Source organism: Erinaceus europaeus, chromosome 4, assembly GCF_950295315.1.
Source record: "Erinaceus europaeus chromosome 4, mEriEur2.1, whole genome shotgun sequence".
Taxonomy (NCBI): domain Eukaryota; kingdom Metazoa; phylum Chordata; class Mammalia; order Eulipotyphla; family Erinaceidae; genus Erinaceus; species Erinaceus europaeus.
This window is the reverse complement of record NC_080165.1, coordinates 96,673,946-96,696,843: the sequence shown is the minus strand read 5'-3', so window position 1 is coordinate 96,696,843 and position 22,898 is coordinate 96,673,946.

Below are 22,898 nucleotides of genomic sequence, written 5' to 3'. Positions count from 1 at the left end.
CTGTTAAGTTAATGTTTACCAAACTTGAAACATGCATATTAAACATATAGTTTATAACACACAGGAGGAGAAAAACTTGTAAATAAGATATATCATTTCAAATGCGAATTTAGATCTACTGTCATAGTTGAACCATCTTTACTCACACATTTTAAGACTAAACATTTCATATTTATATCAAGACTTAAAAAAAATTCAAAAAGGGGAATGAACAATTTTTGGACTGTTTCTGGACGTCTCCAGAAACCATGGCTGCGTCCAGCCATTTTATATAAAGTCAGTTAACTTTCAGAGTACTCTGAGCACAATGGGTCATACAAAAATTTTCGTCACTCAACTCACTCAATTTTTTTTTTCACTCACTCACTCACAAAACACAACTGGCCAGTCATAGCATAAGACATTCATTCGGGGGGGGGGGGGAAGAGTTCTGTGAATCAGATTTTTTTTTTGATTCTGCCATGCTGTATTATGGATCCTGGGGTGCATCCTGTAGCCAGTCCTCTTGAAGCCAGTCTTCTTGCAGTGTTTCTTGTTCTTCAGGGATATCAGCGCCATCATGTGGGTATTGCCGGACATGGCGGGCAGGAACCCAAACAGGCTTGGAGTAATTTTGTGGAAAAATACATGCGAAACCCCTCCCCATAGTCAACAGGGGGTCAGGTCCTTTCCAAATTTTATCAAGTGGGTCTTTCCATTTGACTTTAATAGCTGGGAGGGTGGGTGGTGTTTGCCAATGAAGAATTATAGGAGGTTGGTCTGAGTTTTTGTAAATATTAAAGAGATTTAATGTAGTTAAGGCTTTTGCCAGCTGGATATTAGGGGGTACATTTCCCCTTTTTCTTTATTTAATTGAGCCTTAAGAGTTTGATGGGCCCTCTCAACAATGCCTTGTCCCTGTGGATTATTTGGAATGCCTGTAGTATGAGTAATGTTCCAGAGGGAACAAAAATCTTTAAATTGTTTGCTGGTAAAAGCAGGTCCATTATCCGTTTTAAATTGAAGATGTAAGCCCATTACAACAAAACAGGAGAGCATATGGCTTATAAGCTTTTTTGAGTTTTCTCCAGTCTGAGCTGTAGCCCACATAAACTTAGAGAAGGTATCAATAGAGGCGAACACATATTTTTGTTTGCCAAAGTTAGGTATGTGGGTAACACCAATTTGCCAAAGAGCATTGGCTTTTAAACCTCGAGGATTAACCCCCAGAGTCTGAATAGCAGGTGTTTTGATTAGACCTGCACAGGAGGAACATGTAGCAAGAATACGTTTTAACTGTGGCAGAGGAATATCAGGAAATCGAGCTCGAAGACCTTTAAGATTAACATGGGTTAGGGAATGAAAGTCAGCAGGATTAGAGACAGAGACTAGGAGAATTCCTGTGGAGGCAAGGTGGTAGGCTGCAGCATTCCCTTCGGACAGGGGACCAGGAAGAGGGCTGTGGGAACGTAGGTGCTGAACATACAGAAGATGGGTTCGAGAACAGAGCATAGAGGCTATTTGAATTAAAAGAGGAGAAAGTGGGTTGTCATCAATTCTTACATAAGATCGAGCAAGCCATGGAAGTAAGTTAACAGTATACACACTGTCAGAAAAAAGGTTGAAGGATTCTGGTACAGCTTTTAATGCAAGGAAAACAGCATAAAGTTCTTTGTACTGAGGGGAATTATCAGGAAGTTCAGTAAAGAGAGGTTTGGGGTATTGCTGGTCTGGATAATATATAAGGGCAGCAGCTCCCTTTTTTCCACCACCAGTGAACACTGTAGGAGCATAGGGGATGGGATCTCGAGAGAAAAGTTTAGGTACTAGTAGAGGCAACAGAGGTAAAGAAGCTATCAAATTATTAGAGGGAAAATGATTATCTAATTGTCCTGGAAAACCCATTAAACTTACGGCAAAATGAGAATGGTGGCGTATGAGCCATTCTGTATCAGTGAGAGAAAAGGGAAGAATGATTGAATCTGGTTCCCTTCCTAAGACCTGAACCGATCTGTTTCTTCCTTGGCGAACCATAAATGCTAAGGCATCAATCTCAGTAAGGAGTCTTGGAGCTCCGCCTACTGGCGTATGGAGCCATTCGAGAACGCCATGTTTCTGCCACAATGCCCCCACTACCGTGGGGGTGGAGTTAAAGATTAGAAGATTTACTGGAGAGGAGGGGGAGAACCGAACGAGGTGCATGTCCTGGAGAGCCTGGTTAACTTTTTCCAGAGCCAAGGAGGCTTCGGGGGTTAACATACGCTTTGAGGAGGGTTGTTTGTTTCCTTTTAACAGATCGAACAGTGGTTGCAGGCAGCTCGTAGGCAGATAAAGATACTGCCTAAGCCAATTCAAATTTCCAAGAAAACTTTGTAAAGAAGCAAGAGTGAGATTAGAAGGAAAAGTAACACAAGGTTTTAAAGGACGAATCTGCGTTAGGGAAATCTCTGAGCCTAAGAAAGATATTGGAGGGATTAGCTGTATCTTCTCAGGAGCTACATTAAGTCCACTTCTCTTTAAGGCAGGGATTAGAAAATCACGTAGGGCGGAGAGATCTGTATCTAATTCTCCCCATATTAACACATCATCCATATAATGAAAAACCTTAAGGCCCTTATGAATATATGGAAAAAGGGCAGATTTAACAACCTCTTGACAAATAGTAGGACTATTAGCCATGTCCTGGGGCAGTACCACCCATTCAAATCTATCGGCAGGGCTGGCATTATTAGTAGGAGTAACAGAGAAAGCAAAACGTTTACAATCTTGTGGGTGTAAGGGAATAGAGAAAAAACAATCCTGTATATCAATAGCTATGATTGGAATTCCTGTGGGAATTGCGTAAGCAAGAGGCAAACCCCTTTGGGGGGAGCCCCAAACCTGCATGGTTTTATTAACTGCATGAAGATCTTGGAGGAGGTGCCATTTTCCTGAGCGCTTTTTAATCACAAAGACTGGAGTATTCCATGGGCTCCGAGAATGACGAATGTGTCCCAAAGATAACTGCTCTTGGACGAGTTCTTTTAAAATTTCTAGCTTCTCCCTAGGCAAAGGCCACTGTTCCACCCAGACAGGCTCATTAGAAAGCCAATCTAAGCGGGGAGTTCTGTTACAAACAGTGGCAGTTAGTATTGGGGGTGCTGGTTGGGTCTAGCAGTCTCACAGGAGTGAGTGTGGTGTCCTGCAGAGGTGTCTGAGAATATCACTACATCTAAAGATTCCAGCAAGTCTCTTCCCAATAAATTGGTGCTTATATCAGCTATTAAAGGTTGAAAGCATCCGGTAGTCCCTTCTGGATCTTCCCACACAAGGGAATCTCGTGTGCGGAATGACTGAGTCAATCCTCCAACACCATGTAAGCCTGGTCCTGGGAGGAGTTCCCAACTCTGGGGAACCTCTGCTTGTCTTAATATTGTCTTATCTGCTCCCGTGTCAAACACTTAAAAGGAATATTACCAATCTTTACTGTCATAGTTGGGTGACCCCTTTCTAAAACAGGGGTGGTCCATAAAATCTCAGGCTCCAAATTCGAGCTGTTCTCTTGCTCCAGCTGGTTATTTCTATGCTGGAAGTTCCCACATACCGCGGGTTCCTCCTTCTGCTCACCCTCTGTTATTGTTACTTGGCATGGTGGGTGTAGCGATGGATTGGGTCCCAAGCTGGGCTTCTGTTTGTGGAAGAAGGGCACAGCACCAAGCGGGCGACCTGCTTCCTTCCCTCTTGGGGGCGGGGCTAAGGGAAGCCCCATACCTAGTTTAAATCCCTGTTTACATTTGGCAGAGGCGTGCCGTTCCTTTGGAACCTTGACCAACAATCTCTCCTCCAGTGAAATCCTTTCTGGCATCTGGGACAAGGCATTCGTGGTCTCTGATTCCCTGTCTGGAGGCGGGGTTGCCCTGACTGGAGGTGGGGTCACCCTGACTGGAGGCGGGGTCGCGGTCTATTTTCTGGACATTGGTTACGCCAATGCCCTTGGCGACCGCACTGAAAGCAAGCCCCTTTTTGCTTATGTAAGGTAGCTGCATAAGCCTGTAACATAGGTCCTTGAAAAGAGCTTGATCTGAGATCCTGTGTAGCTAGAATCCAAGTATCTGGGTGTTCATTTTTAAGAGTGATACAGGCCTGTCGAAAATGCGGAAGCATTCCATCCCAGACTATGGATCGCAGGAGGAGAAAACGAGCATCAGGATTATAAATCTTCCTTTCCAAACTCGACTGGACCCTGGCAATGAATTTAGCGAGGGATTCATCAGGTTCTTGTTGCAGGGAGAGAATGGGGGCTGAGGTTGCTCCCATGGGTGGTGTTAATCGCTCCCATGCTTTTAATGCACACAGACGTACTTGTTCAAAATACCCCGGTGGAAACTTGGCTTCCGCCTGTTGAATACCTGTTTCTAATTGGCCTGTTCCAAACAATGCATCAAAATTACCCTCTGGCTGATTTTGAATATTTTTCCGCGATTGTTGTAAACATTCGTCGCAAAAGAATGCCTCCCATTGCAGGAAGAGGGGTCCTGGGAGCGTAGCACGAGTCACATCCCTCCAATCTTGGGGGGTATTAAGGTTCTGAAGCAGGCCTTATAAAATGGACCTGGTCCATGGGGCATGAACACTGTCATCCTTGATAGCCTGGCGTAGTTCCTTCAGGTCTGTGGCGGAATATGGATACCAGGCCCGAGGTTTTTGTCTATTGGGGGCAACATTGACCAGAAATGTGTGGACTTGCTCTGATAAGTGTAGGAGGAGTCACCGAAGTGGAAGCTTCTGGACAAGTGGCCGAAGAAGTGGTTTTGGAGGCTACAGGAGAATTCGGACATGTGTCTGTCAAAACAGGTGGGCGAAGAAGCAGCCGTGGAGGCAGCAGGAGGTTCCGGACACGTGTCTGCCAAAATGGGGATGGCCAAAGAAGTGGCTGTGGAGTCCAAAGGAGAATTCGGACAAGTGTCTGCCAAAATAGGGGCCTCAGGGCAAGATGCCAAAATAGGGGCCTCAGGGCAAGATGCAGAGGAATTAGGGTGGGTCAAGATCACGACAGGCCTTTGCTTCTTCTTGTTTTTAAGGTGCTGGTTAAGTTCTATGATCACTTCTTTATCTCTTGGACCTCAGCCTCTAGGTCCTTAAGCCTTTTGAGAGGTTGCCCTATATATCCCTTAAAAGCTGCTATGATGATCAACAGGATATAAGGTGAAGCCCTGAGAAAAATGTCCCAGATATATAAAAATTGTATACTTGAAAAAGAAAGCAGAATTTGGAAAAGATTTTCCATGGTGGAGAGATCAAAGGAAAACAATAAGAAAGAAAAAAAATCACAGTGCCTTAAGACAATATTGCAGATACCCAAAAGGTGTGTACTTATCTAAGATGTCTTCTTGTAAATCTGCTGCTTACGTGTCCCTGTTCCGGGCGCCAGATGCCGGGATAGCCTGAGGGTACTTCTTCCTGAGCTAGTGCTCTCTGGCTTGGAGAGAACTCAACTGGAGGCGATCTAGGCTGCTGCGTGGGAGAGGGATCAGGAACTCGTGCCGCACTAAATTCCGCAGGAGATACACTCTGGAACTCTCGGAGCCGGAAAACAATTTCCAAGTGTCTTTAATCAGAAGAGCAGCAGTTTTTATACTCTCTAAGTAAGGTGGAAACAGGATGTGATATAGAGAGGGTGGAGAGAAAAGTGACTGGTGAAAATCAGAGTGTGACAAGGAGGGGGCGGAACAGGCGAGAATCCTACCACTGAACCACCAATGCCCTGGAGGGAGTGCTTTATGTAAATGTAAAAGTGATTTATGTAAATAGACCAAAGCTTTGGATCAGTAAATCCCTATATAGGCATATGGTTAAGCAGAAGCCAGGGGGAGGTGGCATACTACCCAACACAGGACACATTGGTGGGGTCTTCAGTCTAGGGAAGCCTGGCTGTCATCCTGATGACATTTGAAACCTGGTGACTGAAAAGAGAGTTAACATACAAAGCCAAACAAATTGTTGAGCAATCATGGATCCAAAGCTTGGAAGAGTGGAGAGGAAGTGTTATGGGGGTACTCATTGAAAACTCCAGTGTACTTCTGCTTTCAGGTATATATTTTGCAGTAGTTTATGGATACGTGTGAACATATGCTCTCTCTCACAGAAACTGGTGTATATCTAGGTTTGGGGACTTTGTTAGAAAGTGAACCACCTGAGATGGAATTAGAGTATACTACGAAAGGAAAGGTCTCACCCGAGTAATGAAACTGAAGGATTGTCATTCCACACGTGAAGTCTCTGGATACAGTCTGAAGTGAAGCATGTTGAGGTGGCAATCGTTCTGTTGGTTAGGTTGTGTAGGCAGATGCAATATTATTTGATATGGATTGGGAGAGGCATACGGGAAAGTGGGCCCTATCCAAGGGTTCCAGGACTGGGGGAAGTAGAGGCTCTATAGTGGAGATGTGAAGTTCCTGCAGTCTTAGGGTTCAAAAAGACAGTGGATAGTCAATGTTACCATCACATTATTTGGTAATTGGGTTAACTTTGAAAAGTCCTTTTGTTATGGTTTGCTGTACAGTACCCAGTATCTTGTATATAGCTGTGCTATTGGTTGCTTCTGATCTCCTTGGTCTAGGCTTTTGAGAGAGTCTGCATATCAATTACACATCCTATATATTAAAAAGATTCAGTTTGTGTTTTGAAAAACTTCCAGACATACAATTATTTTCGCCCTCTCATATTAATTAACTAGTGATTTATATGACTACATTTTACTAGGAGTGTGCATAAACACCATTCCCACCATCACAAAACTGTGACCCATCCCTCCCACCAATCCCACCCCCCATTGTCCCAGGAAACTGCATGTCTACCCCTCACCACAGGATTTTTACTTTGGTGCCCTACTTACAATTTGGTCAGGTCCTGCTTTTAGTTTCCCTTTCAGATCTTCTTACTCTACTTCTGTTGATGAGTGGGATCATCCCATACTCACTTTATCATTCTGACTTAGCTCACTTAACATAATTCCTTCTAGCTCTGTCCAAGATGGGTCAGAGAAGGTGGGTTCATTGTTCTTGATAGCTGCATAGTATTCCATTGTCTATATATACCACAGCTTTCTCAGCCACTCATCTAGTGTTGGGCACCTGGGTTGCTTCCAGGTTTTAGCTATTATGAATTGTGCTGCTATGAACATAGGAGTACACACCTCTTTTTGGTTGGGTGTTATGGAGTCCTTGGGGTATAACCCCAGGAGAAGAATTACTGGATTATATTGAAGGTCCATGTCTAGCCTTCGCAGATTTTCCAGACTGCTCTCCACAGAGGCTGTACCAATTTACATTCCCACCGGCAATGTAACAGGGTTCCTCTGTCTCCACAACCTCTCCAGCATTTGTTGCTGCTGTCCTTTTTAATGTATGCCATTCTTACAGGAGTGAGGTGCTATCTCAATGTTGTCTTAATTTGCATTTCTCTGACAATCAGTGACCTAGAGCAGTTTTTCATATGTTTGTTAGCCTTTTGGATCTCCTCTGAGGTTAATGTTTTGTTCATATCCTCTGCCAATTTTTGGATGGGGTCATTTGCTTTTTTGGTGCTAAGTTTGCTGAGCTCTATATATTTTGGTGATTAGTTTCTTGTCTGATGTCTGGCATGTGAAGATCTTCTCCCATTCTTTGAGGTGTCTCTCTGTTTGTTTAATAGTTTCTTTGGATATGCAGAAGCTTTTCAATTTGATGTAGTCCCATTGGTTTGTTTCTGCTTTAGTCTTCCTTGCAATTGGTGTTGATTCATCAAGGAAGTCCTTGAGGTGTAGGTGGGAAACTGTTTTACCAATGTTTTCCTCTAAGTATTTGATTGTTTCTGGTCTGACATCCAGGTCTTTGATATACTTGGAGTTGATTTTTTTTTCTGATGAGATAAAGTGGTTTAATTTCGTTCTTCTGCATGTTACAACCCAGTTTTCCCAGCACCATTTATTGAAGAGAGCCTTCTTTTTTCATTTAATCCTTTGGGCCCCCTTTTCAAAGATTACATGTCCATAGGTGTGGGGATTTATTTCTGGGCTTTCTATTCTGTTCCCCTGGTCTGTGAGGCTATTTTTGTTCCAGTACCATGCTGTTTTGATGATGATTGCTTTATAATATAGTTTAAGGTCTGAGAGTGTGATGCCTACATTTCTGTTTCCTTTCCTCAAGATGGTTTTGGCAATTCTAGGTGTTTTCATGTTCCAGATAAATGATTGTAGTGTTTGTTCTATTCTCTTAAAGAAGCTTGGTGGAACTTTGATGGGTATTGCATTAAATTTGTATATGGCTCTGGGGAGAATATTCATTTAGATGATATTTATTCTACCAATCCATGAGCATGGGATATCTTTCCATTTCTTGGTATCAGTTTCTATTTCCTTGAGTAGTGACTCATAGTTTTCAGCATACAAGTCTTTCACTTCTTTGGTCAACTTTATTCCTAGGTATTTTTTTGATTTTGCTGAAACAGTAAATGGGAGTGATTTCTGGATGCCTTCTTCATCAGATTTAGTTTTTGCATAAAGAAATGCCACTGATTTTTGTACATTGATTTTGTAGCCTGATTCCTTGCTATATTGCCTAAAAACTTCCAGTAACTCTCTGCTGGATTCTTTAGGTTTTTCTATGTATGCTATAGTATCATCTGCAAATAGTGAGAACTTGACTTCTTTCCTTCCAATCTGTATTCCTTTGATTTCTTTCTCTTGTTTGATTGCTTTAGCAAGAACTTCCAATACTATGTTCAAGAGTCACAGTGACGGTGGACAGCCCTGTCTAGTCCCTGATATGAGCAGGAATGCTTTCAGCTTCTGTCCATTGAGTATGATGTTGGCTGTAGTTTTGCTATATATAGACTACACTATCTTGAGGAATTTCCCATCTATTCCCATTTTTTGTAGAGTTTTGAGCATGAATGGGTGTTGGATTTTGTCAAAGGCTTCCTCTGCATCTATTGAGATAATCATGTGGTTTTTGGCTTTGCTTTTATTGATGTGGTGAATGACATTGATTGGCTTATGGATGGTGAACCAGCCTTGCATTCCTGATATGAATCCCACTTGATCGTGATGAACAATCTTTTTGATATGTTGCTGTATCCTGTTGGCCAAGATCTTGTTTAGTATTTTGGCCTCTATATTCATCAGAGATATTAGTCTGTAGTTTTCCATTTTAGTTGTGTCCCTGTCAGCTTTTGGTATCAGGGTGATGTTGGCTTCATAGAAGGTGGAAGGGAGTATTCCTGTTTCTTCAATCTTATGGAAAAGCTTAAGAAGTATTGGTACTAACTGTTTCCTGAAAGTTTTGTAGAATTCATTTGTGAAGCCATCTGGTCCAGGACTTTTGTTGTTGGGAAGGTTCTTAATAAGGATTTCAATTTCTTTGTATGTGATTGGTGCATTTAGATTTTGTAGTTCTTCTTGGTTCAGTTTCAGAAGGACATAGGCTTCTAGGAATTGTTGCATTTCTTCCAGATTCTCTAGCCTGGTGGCATATAGTTCTTTATAGAAGTTTCAATGATTCTCTGGATTTCTGTGGTGTCAGTTGTGATACCTCCTCCATCGTTTACAATTCTATTAATTTGAGTCTTAATCTTTTTTGTTTGGTGAGTCTGGCTAGGGGTTTGTCAATTTTGATTAATCTTTCAAAGAACCAACATTTGGCTTCATTGATCTTTTGTATGGTTCTTTTATTTTCGATGTTGTTTATTTCTGCTCTAACTTTAGTGATTTCTGTCCTGCTGGATGCTTTAGGGTTCCTTTGTTCCTCTTCCTCTAAGTCCTTGAGGTGAGCAGTAAGGTCGTTCATTTGAGCTTCTTCTTGGTGTTTAATATGTGATTGTATGGCTATAAGATTCCCTCTCAGTACTGCTTTAGCTGTGTCCCAAATATTTTGATAGGTTGTGTCTTCATTTTCATTTGTTTCCAGGAACATTTGAATTTCCTGCTTGAGTGAATCTCTGACGCATTGCTTCTTAAGGGGTATGTTGTTTAGTTTCCAAATTCTGTGACTTTTAATAATTTTCTGTTTGTTTTTAAATGTTTGTTTTACTCCACTGTGGGCTGAGAGGATACTTGGGATGATTTCAATGCTCTTGAATTTATTGATGCTGTCTTTGTGGCCTAACATGTGGTCTGTCCTTGGGTATGTGTTATGTGGATTTGAAAAGAAGGTGTATTCCAGTTTTTTTGGTGAAGGAATCTGAAAATGTCCAAGAGGTCTAGTCTGTCAATCTCTTTATTCAATTCTCTAGTATCTTTGTTGGTTCTCTGCCTTGTTGATCTGTCTAAGTGTGAGAGTGGGGTATTTAAGTCTCCCACTATTATTGTATTACTATTGATGTATTTTTGAAATTCTTTCAGTAAGTTCTTGACGTATTTAGATTGTCCCTCATTGGGTGCATAGATGTTAATGATTGTTAAGTCTTCTTGGCTGATTGATCCTCTAATCATTATGTAATGTGCTTGCCTATCTTTTATTACTTTATTTAATTTAAAATTTATCGTGTCTGAGATGAGAATGGCTGTTCCTGCCCTTTTTTGTGGTCCACTAGCCTGTATGATAGTTTTCCATGTTTTCACTTTAAGTCTGTGTTTATCTTGTTATGACAAATGGGATTCTTGCAAGCAGAATATTGTTGGATTATGTTTTCTGATCCATCCCCCAACTCTTTGCCTTTTGATGGGTGAGTTTAAGCCATTGACATTTATTGATATTATGTATTTAATGTATTGTAGTGCCATTGTTCAAAAAAATTATTTTTTGTTTGCTCTGATATATTGCCAGTACTATAGTAATGTTCTTGTTTATAAGAGGTCTTTTAGAACCTCTTTCAGGGCCGGTTTGGTGATGGTTGCGTCCTTTAACTGTTGTTTGTCTAAGAGGGTTTTGATCCCTCCATCTAGTTTGAATGAAATTCTATCAGGATATATTATCCTTGGTTGAAACCCTTTTTCATTCAGGGCTCGATAGATATCTTGCCATTCTCTTCTGGCTTTTAGAGTTTGAGTGGAGAAGTCTGCAGATAATTTTATGGGTTTTCCCTTGTATGTGACTTTCTGTTTCTCTCTTGCATCCTTTAGGATCCTTAATTTATCCTTACTTCTTCACATTGTGACTATGATGTGTCTTGATGTCTTCAGGTCTGGGTTGATTCTGCTTGGAACTCTCTGGGACTCTTGAATCTTGATATCCTTTCTGTTATTCAGGTCTGGGAAGTTTTCTTCTATTATTTCCTCTAGAATGTTTGCTTCCCCTTCCTCTCTTTCTTCCTCTGGCAGGCCAATTATACAAATGTTACTTTTTTTTAGATCATCCCATATGTCTCTGTTGTTGTTTTCAGTGTCTCTTAATCTCTTTTTAAGCTCTTTCACCTCTTTCTTCCTTTTCTCTAACTCATCCTCTGTCTGACTAATTCTGTTTTATGCTTCTGTTAGTTTGCTTTCCCTTGCCTCAGCTTCTTTCTTCATTACAGCTATTTCAGCTTTCAGTTCTCTAATTGCTTCAAGATAATCAATATTTTTCCTTGGGAGTCTCAACTGTTGTTTCCCTAATACTGCCATTCCTTTCCTCCAATGTTGTTTCACAATTCTGTGATTAATAAATTTATTATTGCTTGCATACCTTTCTTATCTATGGTTACTTCTGGCTGATTTGTAGTTTCTTCTGGGCTCTTGTCTTCATTCATTGGAGTAGCTGTTTTATTTGTTTTTGATCTACCCATCTTTTTTGATTTATGTGTTTCTTTTTTTATGCTCTGTTGTTCCTCAGTTGTTGTGTTTTGAGCACAAGCAACACTGTACTAAATACCTTTATTATAATTGCACTCACCAACCTCAGGAGTTACAGTAGCAACTGAAGCAAGTATTGAAGCAGTTTAATCACTACCAGTTAGCCAAACAATTTCTCCAGTCCGTGAAATAACAGTAACCAAATCCCAGTGAAGAAGAAAGAGAAATGAAAGAAGGGATAGCAAGAGTAGTCAGTTATGCAAATCTACTGTCCACTGTATATTCTAGGGGTAACAAGAGGGGAAAGGGTAGTAGAGCAGAGATACACACATAGAGAGTCCACTCTGAGTCAAATTTCCTCCCCAAAATAATTCACAAATTCAGAAGGCAAAGAAGAAAGGAAGAAGTGTATGACAAGAAAAAAAAAAGAAAAAGAGACAAGAGAGAGAAAAGATAAGAAAAAGAGCTGTAATTAAAGAGCAGTGAAAGGAAAGGTTTTTTTGATTACTTTATTTTTAATTTAATTTAATTTTTTTAATTAGCTAGGAGGAGTAAGGAGGGGAGAGTCTGTAGATGAGGTAGGAATAGAGACAAGTTCCTCCCACAATAGATAAGATGCCCACTACCCTAGCAATGAATGAAACCCTAAGAGTTAATTCTGATCAACCTAAAGGGTGGGGAAGATATATGCCTTTGTATAATATTCATAATAAAATAGAGCAGGGAGAAAACCCTGTCCCAGATTAACTCAAACCTCATGATCAGAGGCAGCTGATTGTTAAGAAAGAGAAAAAAAAACAAAAACCTCAGGATTAGACTTGGATAGCTGAAATAGACAGTTATGCAAATCTACTATCCACTGTTTATTCTAGGGGTGGCTAAAGGAGGAAGGGAAGTTGAGCAGAGATACCCGCAGTGAGAGTCCAACTCTGAGTCAGAATTCTTCCCCCAAATAATTCCCAAATGTGTTTCAGTGAATTCAAAAACGCACACTGGTGGTGTGGGGGATGGCTCTTGTGGCTTTAAAAGCTGTAGGATTAAGGAAGAAAGGATGACAAGAATGAGAAGAAGAAAAAAAAGAAAGAGAGAAAAAAGAAAAAGATAAGAAAAGGAACAGTCATAAAAGAGCGGTGAAAGAAAAGATTTTTTTCTATTTATTTATTTATTTTTAATTATTTAATTAACTATGTGGGGTGAGGTGGGGGGGTTGGCTACTTAGAAAGAAAAAGGCCAGAGGTTTCAGAAGGGTATAGACTTAGAATGAATGATACTCCCTGGTGGGACAGGAAAGAAAGAGGCTCAGCAGGGGAGCCTGCTAGGAGCTGGTCCCCAGGGACTAGTTATGGTGGGTGGAGGGGAGGAGGTGTGCTTAATATTTTAAAAGAAAGAAAAAAATTTTCCCCTTTTTTTCTACTCTTTTTTAACCCAAATTAAGTCATAGTCACCTCCTTGGTGTCACCGCTAGGACCCCTTATTGACTGGCCTACTAAAGGCAGAAAATCCTACTGTTTCCAGAAGATTTGGTCAGAGCTCAAGCCACTAGCAGCTTCTCAGTCTGCCATATTCAGGGAACCCCCCACCAGGTGATTTTTAATGGGTTTCCAGAGTTGGGAATAATGATCTTAAACCAATGATTCAAGCTACAACACACAAATTATATCAAGTAAACCCCCTCCCATTATCTGTCACTGAGATCTTGTACCTACATGATTGCACAACTTATACTGTATTTTTAACTTTTCTTTCAATTCTACATAGAGACAGAAAGAGAGAGAAAGGAAGGGACATCATGGCACCACTTCACCATTCATGGGGGTTTTCTCTTGGCTCTGTGAATATGCTCCCATGTGATTTCAGGGACTCGACCCCAGATCCCTGTGCTTGACAAACTGTGTTCTACTGAATAACCTGTCTCCTATGCTTTTTGTCTTTTGTATTTAAATTGTTTGTTGATGTTTTATTGTAGTTGCATGCAGTTGTATACACACACACACATACACACACACACACACACACACACATACACACACACACACACTCTTTTGGTACAGGTTTCTATTTTCCTTGATGGTAACATTTTGCAGATTATAGTCCAGCATCACAACTAAGAAGCTGATATGTAGTATACTGATATTATCTGGAGTTTTTTCTCGTTCTACTTGGACTCATTTTTTCATCTATCTTAATGCACTTGCCAGCATTACTTTCAAAATAATGAAGAACTCCAACACCAAGAAGCCCACATGCTGTTCTTTCTTGATTGCACCCACTTGTCCCCGAGCTTACACCCTATATTCCTAACCATTGAAGACCATTAACTGTGTCTGCACTTCTAATATATGATAGTTTAAAATGACTGTATAAATGGAGTTTTTCTGTCTGGAACATTTTAGCATTGCCTTTTATTTAACTCAGCATATTTGCCTAGGAATTAATTTAATACAGTCCCTGTATCAACCATTTTATTTTTCATTGCTAAGAAGTATTCCATGATCTGTATATATCACAATGTATGTATGCACGTACTTTGAAGGGCACTGAAATTTCAGGCTTTTACTATTATAAATGTACTATTACAAATTTCAGGCTTTGTACTATTATACATTTAGTTGCTATAAACATTTATGCACAGGTTTTATATGAACATAAGATACCTTCTTTTTCATATGTTAGACTGAAATTTCTGGGTGATAAGGTGATTGAATGATTGTTTTTCTAAGACACTAAAAACTGCTTTCTAGATATTCCTACTAACAATGTAAAATGATGAATTTTCTCTGCATCCCTGTAGGTATTTTGGTGTTTCTATTATTTTATTATGATATTTATGTAGTTAGATATAATCGTGGCTTTAATTTGCATTTACCGATGACAAATAGCATTGAAGCTCTTCATATATGCTTAATTTCCATCTGCTATACTTCCTCAGTGAGATGTCTGCTCATGCATTTCAACCATTTTCTACCTGGGCTGTCTGATTTTCTACAATTCTTTTTATGCTTTCTGCTAATATAAGTCATCTTAAAAATCCTTTGATTTGTCTTGAAAGGAATTAATAAAAGGCAGGAGAACCAGAAGTGCAAGGCTTGACATCTTACCATTCATCTTTAGGAGAGCAAGTTAGTGCAAGCCACCTCAGGTCTCTTAACACCAGGCCAGGATGTTAAGTAATTCTTCATTGTTCCTGCATAAGAGACTTCAAGTTAGACCACAGTGTTATGCTTTAAGTTTCAAATCTAAGAAGTTTTTGCCTAATTCCAAGTTCTGAAGATTTTCCCCTATGTTTAATAAGACTGTTAATCATGTTAAGTGAGGTTAGCCAGGAAGAGGATAAATACGAGAGATGAGGGGGTTGGGCTGTTGTGCACCAGGTTAAGAGCACATACTACTAAGAGCAAGGACCTACCTGAACAAGGATCCCAGTTCAAGCTCCAGGCTCCCTACCTGAAGAGGAGTCACTTTACAAGCAGTGAGCAGGTCTGCAGGTGCCTTTCTCTGCCTGTCTATCTCACTCTTCTCTCTGTCCTATCCAATAAAAATGAAGAAAAATGGCTGTCAGGAATATGAATTCACGTTCATAGTGCAGGTACTGAGTCCCAGTGATAATCCTGTAGGAAAAAAAAAGTATGGTCTGTTTCTTAGGTGGACCTAAGAAACAAAAAGGACTAATACTGGGGACACATTAAGACAAATACTGGGGACACATTAATGGACTATGATCTATTGCAGCAGATTCAGAGACTCATCGGGAAAGATGTGGACTGGATGAGACTGGGGATCTGGGTATCGAGTACACTATGGCAGAGGATGTTGACAGTTTGGTGGGAGTGAGATGTGCTATTGCACTTACCTTGGGGACAATTATTCTGTGACAACAATCCTGTGAAATAAAAGTAGTGAAAGCAGATCCCCTAGCTTTGCTTTAAATCTGAAGATGAAAATATTGTTTTCAGTAGATGTATTATCAATATGACTTTCGTAGATACATTCCTTATTAAAGTAAGGAAATTTATTCTCTACGTTTCATATTTTCTGAGTGATTTTTTTCCATCATTAATTGCTGTGGGATATTGTCAAATGTTTTTTCTTCATCAATTGACATAACTATTAGGCTTTATTTTGTTGAAGAGTTAGGTTTTATTGATTCATTTTTAAACCATTCCTGAAGCAAAATTCCTTTCTTACTGGTATATAAAATTGTTTCTACACACTCTTACACTTAGTTTACTAATATTGATATTATGTTGAGTTTTTATGTTCATGAAAGATATTGGATTGTACTTTTCTGATTGTTTTTGTATCCAGGTGATACTAATCTCATAAAATGTGTCATGTAAACTTCCTTTTTCTTGTTTTTTGGAAGATATTGATTACATTTGGTAGTAATTATTAATATTTAAATGTTTGATAGAATTCTCTAGTGAAAGCATCTACTCCTGCATATTTGCTTTTCTTGGAGTTTTAAAGTACAAAGTCAATTTCTTTAGTGATCCATAAGGGTTACTTAGATTGTCAATTTCATCTTGAGTGTATTTGGCAATACTCTATTTTTGAAGATTTGGCCCCCTCTGTCTAAGTTGTCAGAGTTATCCCATTTGCTATTCAAAATAGCCCTATGGAGTAGAGTATTAATAGATTAGTATCATACATATTTTGTAAGTTAGAAAAAAGGAAAAACACAGTGGCCTTAATGAAAACTACTTGGAATTATCTAGCATACAAGTGCCAGGTCAGGATTCAGTCTCTGTCCTCCCCAAACTGTTTTGAATATATTGCACTGACTTTCAAGACAGAGTATCATCTTTGCTTTATACTGTCCTTAGTGATATTATAATTCACGTGCAGATGTAAGACAAAGTCCTTACAAAAGATGAAGTGGTAGGCTGAGATACAGCACAATGTCAGCACAGTAGATTTAATGCCTGAGGCCTGGAGGTCATAGATTCAATCCCTTGCACTACCATATGCCATATATAAGAACTGTTGTTTTCTTTCTCTCTCTCCCACTAAGATAAATGAATAAATAATTAAATAAGATGAGGTGTTCACAATAATAGCATTGTGTGATCTTAGCTCTATAGTAAGACTCTAATCTGGTTATAATCAAAGAGAAGGAATTCCCATAATTAAGCGCATTTTCTTTTCTGTCATACACTGCACTTTGTGTTTATTCATACTACATAATTTTCTGGTTTTACAAATGTGGACTATGAGTCACCGTGATACTTCCCAAGTCAAACAGCAACTAATGCTTTTAGTCCTATTATGTTTTTCAGAGCATTGCCACATTCATCACTGAATTCCCAAATAAGCCTGTGAATTGACTGTTAATTCCACATCTTACAGAAAAGAAATCTGAAGTTTAGTGAAATTATGTATTTTACCAAAAATTGTCCTATAGACAGCACAGCTAGAATTTGAATCCAGGTCAGCCTGACTTCTGTTGTGAAATAAAACAAACTTGCGTAGGTCATTTGACAGGAATTGGTACCAAGAAACTTGCAGCATACTCCGTTTATGGAGAAATGGAGAAACTGTGACTTGGAGGGAAGAAGAGAACCCAGTATTAAGACAGGAATCTTTGTATCTAAAACTTTAATCCTACTCCTTCCTATAAACTTTTATACTGGCTTACAATTCCATTAGCACTTTCTTGTGCAATGAGAAAAAAAAAGTGGAAGAAAGACATTATTCTTATGAAAGAAAAGAGATTAGTAGCCTTCTATTTGCTTCTTTATCTCCTGCTTTTCAGCTAAAGGGTATTTGAAGAGAGTTCATTTTGCTCAAGGAAAATGGAGAGGTCTTTTCAGAGGTTTCCAGCTGGCCAAGATCACCTGCTTTCCAATGTGGAAGATGTGAGCAATTATTAATCTTGAGATTACCAACCCAGACTTCCAGCTAATTCTTAGCCACAGAGGAGTGGGCCTGATTGGGTACATTTATTCACGCTTGGGGTCCTGAGAAGACAGGAAACACCTGGACAGATTGTCCATCTGCTCTCATGCATGAGAGGCCCAGGGAGGACTCTGAAGTAGAAGAAAAATTAGGCAAGATGAGTGTGACTTTCTAATAGCAATGGCTCATAGGTGTGCATCTACACTTATGAATCTGTCTGCTCCATCATGAACAGGTACTTGTACGCATATGAATATGGAGGATGAAAGTGCACCTGCATTGAATATTTGTGATTACACAGGATATGAGAGTTTTGAAGTGTGTCTAAGTGTGTAATGGATGTGTCCTGTGCTGTGATTTTGTATATTTGGCACACACATACAATGTAAATTTAACATGTACCATTAATGTTGTGTACTCACTATGTTCAGATTAATCTAAGTGTTAAGTATTCATCCTCCCAGTTTCAGATGATTTTCTCTTCAAGAAGCAAGGAACATTCTACTCATTTGACTTCTCTCCTCTTACAGAATATAGATCAAGAGCAGGATGGGTTGTGTTTCTAGGTCTGATAAATCTATGGAATGCACTTAAATCTGATCTAAAGAGTTTATGTCATGACCTTGGGTTTGCAGATCAGACTCTTAAAAATATTTAATAGAGAGGCCATAGTATCACTCTATCATGTGCAGTGGCAGGGATTGGGCCTGGGACCACAAACATACCAAGAATTCACTCTTAAGCACTAGACCACAAACCCAGTCACAATAACAAACTATTCCTTCAAGAGAGGTGTAGATCCAGGAGCCATATCATATCTAATAGGATCATTTCATGTTGCCTTATATGACTTTAGACAAAATTTTCACTGATCAGGGAGTTTGAGGCTCAGCCCCTCAAGCTTACCAGGGAGTGGGTTTTATTGTTCAGTTTCCTTTTTTGACACTCTTGTCAAAAATCATTTGTCTATAGATGTATAGGTTTATTTTTGAACTCAGTTTGATTCATTGATCCATATGTCTCCCATAGTATTTTGATCATGCCAGTTCTTTACTGATGGAAATTTTCAGAGATGCAGCAGAAAATATTGTTAATGGTGAAAGACTTTTCAGAGATCGAGTCCATTGTTTATTTCACATGTGAGGTCTTGGGTTACATTGGCTTCATGTATAATATCAGCTGTAATGATATTATATAGTTCCATTGCTATTATTTGGCACTCATATTCCAAGGAAGGACCACTTTCTCTGGAGACCACTTCTCTCTACTTCTGCTAGTCTATATCCTTTGATTCATGGTGAGTAAATGGTTCTTTTTTATTTCAGGGTTATTTGATGAAAAAGAATAGTCATGAGTTTGTCCCTGAGTTCAAATCCCACTTCAGTACTGAGTAGTTGTAAAATCCCATGTAAGGGATCTACCCAAGAGCCAGTTTCCTTGTGTAAAAAGTAAAAATAGAGGTAGAGATCTGTATCATAAGAATTTTTGGACAAATACAGAAAACTCACTTTAAAATAAAGGATTTTCCAGGCAGTCCCACTTTTTTTTTTCTTTTTTGGTTAAGAAACCACACTTCCTCAATGATTCTCTTTTCATTTATTTACAGACTCCCAAGGAATGTGTTTTCTAAATGGGCTCTAGTTTGTTAGTACTTCTTACAAAGTGTGTTTCTCAGGTCTGAACACAGGGTTGGAGCTGTGTGTTCAGAATCCCAGAGGGCCCATGATGCTCACCTCCTTTATATGGAACAGCATAGCTCTATTAATACGGTGGCAATCAGCCTGAACTCTCCACATACACATCCTGTCATTTGATGGCACAATTCCATCATTACCATTAAGGAAGTTCATGCATGGTCTCTCTCATTTCCCCTCATTTGCTATAAGAGCAGCTGATTTTTGAGCCTGCGAAGATTAGTACACATTTAGTCACAAAATATAAAACTCATTCCCTGGTAGGACTCTCTGCAATCTGATCCCTACCTAGATCTCATTTCCTGCAACTCTCCACACTTCTCCATTCCCTCTGGTTTCTAAATCCTGTTACTCACCAATGCCATTTCCAGCTCAGGAACCTGATATACACTTTCCTATCTAGGAGAATTCTCTCCACTCTTCCAGTGTCTTCATGATGTGTGTTTTCCTAGAAACTTAACCCCAAACTTCTAAAGAGCTCCTCTCTAGGACCTAGTGGAGGCTGAATGGAAATGTGGAAAATTGAGAAATGTTACACATGTACAAACTATTGTAATTTACTATTGAATGTAAACCATTATTAACCCAAAAAAGAAATAAAAAAGGTCCTTTCCAGTAACTATACTCAATTCCATCTTATTTTATAGGACTGGTAGATCTGGTAATAATCTTACTGGTATACTTGTTTCTCACTGGTCTCCTCAACTACATTGTAAATTCAACAGAACAATAGAAGCTATCTCATTTCCCTTGTTCAGCTATGAGCCTTCTGCTTCTAGCACCGTGCTTGGCATATGGTAGACAACCAATAAATTTTTTTTGAGGGAAAGAGTGTTTGAATGCATGAGTGAATTTGTTCCTGTTGTGTATAATCTAATTGGATTTCTTTTTGTTTATGGAACCTTTAAATTACATGTTTTGTTCATTTAGCTCTATCAACATGATGGAATCTGCATTTTGTCTCAGTGTGCTAAGCCTTCACCAATCTTACTTGTGAAATTATTGATGAGAATAGGGCCTAGGATGTACACACAGCAAGCTACAATATTTTAAAATGGGTTTCAGGGGACAAGGAGGATTTTTTTTTTAGGGTGAGGAGGATGACCCAGTACAATTTTAGACTCATTTTAAAGAAAGAAGAAAAATTGTACCTGTTTTATACTGCATTTTGGTATTGCTGGGCTTCAAACAAAAGACTTTAAACATGGAGACTGTGCATTGATCTCAACAACAGCAATAATAATCATATTTTTTTTCAATTGGTCAAGTAGGGATCAAAATCAATTAAACAATACAATATTGGCAATTTCATCTTGTTCAGGTAAATAATCATGCTTGCCTCTAGGATTGTTGTAAAGATTAAGTGAGTATATGCAGAAGAAGTGCCAGTCACCTTGCCAGGCAAATATATGCTATGATATTCATGATTATTGTTGCTATTTTTGCTGCTATGCAAAAATACTATACTGTGTGATTACTATGTGTGCGCAATATCTGGCTTTATATTTTATAAGGATAATATAATTATCTGTGATGATGAAACATCTCCTTTTTTCTCCTCATTTTTTATTAGTGATTCAATATTGATTTACAAAATTACATGTCAACAGAGGTTGACACAAGGCCCCAGATGAGTGCGGATGAGACATTCATGGCTCCATAAAGAAGAGCAGAAGACATTGCTGCTTCTTTCAAGGGAATAGTGTTGCCAGAATTTTTGCTTCTAAGGATCTTATAGAATAGGTCTAGGAGGAAAAATCAGTCATTTCAAGTGCATTGTTTTGGTTTCTACTTCATCCTGCTGCAGATTCTTCCTGATTAATGCTCTGCTCTTCATTTCCTTCGTATTAATTTGCTCAAAAATATTTATTGAGAACAAACTTGGGACTAAGAATCTTTCAAGGTACTCAGAAAATGATAATCAGAAGAAAAGAAAATTATCATAAAAGATAATATCCATGGCTAGGTGATAGCTAATCTGGTAGAGCTCACACATAACCACACAGTGAACCCAGGCTAAAAAATGACAGTTGGTGATTCCATATCTCTCTTCCTATCCTTCTCTCCCTAAATTTCATATAAAGTAATGTTTATTGAGAAATGTGAAATAAAGTAGAAGGGGAACCCCAGTATGTCTGCCCTTATAAATAAATAAGTAAAATAAATACATTTAAAAAATGAAATTAAATGCTCTCTCCTCTTTGGGAATTGGATTTATGATGTATTCCTTTTGCCTCTTCACGTCTTTTCTCCCACTTCTCCCCTCTTCTACCTCAGTGCCCACAATCTTTGGCACCACTTAATGTCTTCTCCCTTTGCTAACTGCAGTTGTTTATATCTCTCTCACATAGCTCCTACAAGCTTCAGTGCATGTAAAATCAGCTCAAGAACACACAAGAATTACATTCAAATGCTTCAGTGTTATGAATGACATAATCTCTGACTTTATTACACACACCCTGATGACAAAGAAATAGTGAACATCTTCCCACAACTTCCAAATTCTAAATTTGGTTATCACCTCAAATTCATTGTTCTGAGCAGACTTTTTCAGATGGAAGAGAGCTTATCATGAAAGCTGTCCCCAGTGTTCTGTTACTCCTTAGTGCTGTTCAAGGGACTTGAACCTGGGTCATACACACATACACACATACACACACACACACACACACACACACACACACACACACACACACACGACAAAATAATTGAGCTATGTTTCTCATTGGTCTCAGTATATAACTGCTTAGTACGATTTTCTTTAGCTATTACTTGATTTTGTATTTAAAGAGATTTACTACTATAAAATGAGATGTTTACTTTCTTTATGTTGCTTTAAGAAAAACTCAATATGGTGTCAAAAACTCTTCTGCTTACATGTAACCACTGCTCCTGGGTCAAGTTTTTCATTTTCTTTTTCTGGGGGTAGGGTGGAGAAAGAGGAGAGACACACAGAGAAGAAACACCACATCATTGTTCTATCATCCATTGAGCTTTCCTTGGGGTTTTGTTGTCAGGAACTTGAGTCTAGGATTTCTCATAGGACAAGGCACACACTATTGAGTGAGATGTCTTTTGGGATGTCTTCATATGTATATGTATATATATATATGATTCATTTATATTTTATGTATATATATATGATTCATTGTATATATATGTATATATATATGATTCATTTATATTTTATTTCCTCTTTCTTTTCTTTTAATTTATGAAACTGTATTTATTTTTATTGTTTTATTTTAATTTATTTATAAAAAATGAAACATTGACAAAACGATAGGATAAGAGGGGTAAAACTCCACACAATTCCCACCACCAGAACTCCGTATCCCATTCCCTCCCTTGATAGCTTTTCTTTTCTTTAACCCTCTGGGAGTATGGACCCAAGTTCATTGTGGGATGCAGAAGGTGAAAGGTCTGGCCTCTGTAATTGCTTCATACTCCCAGTCTGCTTCTCTCTTTCCCTAGTGGTGGATGGGGTGGGGAATCAGCTCCAGGACACATTGGTGGGGTTTTCTGTCCAGGGAAGTCTGGTTGGCATCATGATATCATCTGGAACCTGGTGTCTGAAAAAAGAGTTAACATATAAAGTCTAACAA